A 1,445-nucleotide genomic window follows, 5' to 3' on the forward strand; every position below is an offset into this window, starting at 1 on the left:
CCTGATATTACATACCTTTGGATTTAAGACGCCTTCTACTTTAGTTTTTGAGTAAAGTGGTTTACAAAAACTATTGTGGATTCGCAAGAGATGTATAACACTAATTTCCCTTATTTCAGGCTTGTTCGACGATTTTTCCTGAGAAAACGGTACGGTCGATTTCCATGTAATTCCCTTAGTTTGTTTATCATGTGATGGAATAGTGTTGCGCAATTTTTTTTTTATGAAAACCAGAGCTTGTTATCGTACTTAAAGAAGACATCAAAATTCGCAATATTTCAAAATCGATTTAAGTTCATAAAATGGGCTCTATAAGTTTGCTGAACCAGGATTTGACTCCCGACCGGTCACAAGCTCTTGTCTGTATGTGATCTCGCCGGGGGTTCTGATCCCGAGGTCATTAAGAGAATCCAGGCATTAATATATACAAAATATATGGCTTATTTGAATATGAAAAACACGTCCACATATGCAAAATTTATCATTACTTTAATACTAAGTAACAAACTACCAATTAGGTACGATGGTGAAGATAGGTTGATTTCAATTCTAACTACAAAACACCTGAATTCGACAGGTATAATTACTTAAGAATTGTCATTGACTTTTATCTTTCTTCGTGGCCAAGTGGTAGTCACTGTCTCTACAAGTTTGCTGGACCAGGGTTGGAATCCTGGCCTGTCACAAGCTCTTGTCTTTGTGTGATTTCGCCTAGGGTTCTGATCCCGAGGCCGTTAAGAGAATCCAGACATTAATGTATCAAATATATATAGCATATATATATATATATATATATATATATATATATATATATATATATATATATATATATATATATATATGTATATATAAATATTTATATATATATATTTATATATATTTATATATATATATATATATATATATATATATATATATATATATATATATATATATATATATATATATATATATATATATATGTGCATATGCTTATATATATATATATATATATATATATATATATATATATATATATATATATATATATATATACTGTATATGAATATATGTAGAAATATATATATATATATATATATATATATATATATATATATATACACATACACACACACACATATATATGTATATATATATATATATATATATATATATATATACGCACACACACACATATATATATATATATATATATATATATATATATATATATATATATATATATATATATATATATATATATATATGCAAACACACACACACACACATATATATATATATATATATATATATATATATATATATATATATATATATATATATATATATATATATATATATATATAAATATATACATATATATATATATTATATATATATATATATATATATATATATATATATATATATATATATATATATATATATATATAGATATATATATA

Source organism: Palaemon carinicauda, chromosome 9 (assembly GCF_036898095.1).
Source record: "Palaemon carinicauda isolate YSFRI2023 chromosome 9, ASM3689809v2, whole genome shotgun sequence".
Classification (NCBI taxonomy): domain Eukaryota; kingdom Metazoa; phylum Arthropoda; class Malacostraca; order Decapoda; family Palaemonidae; genus Palaemon; species Palaemon carinicauda.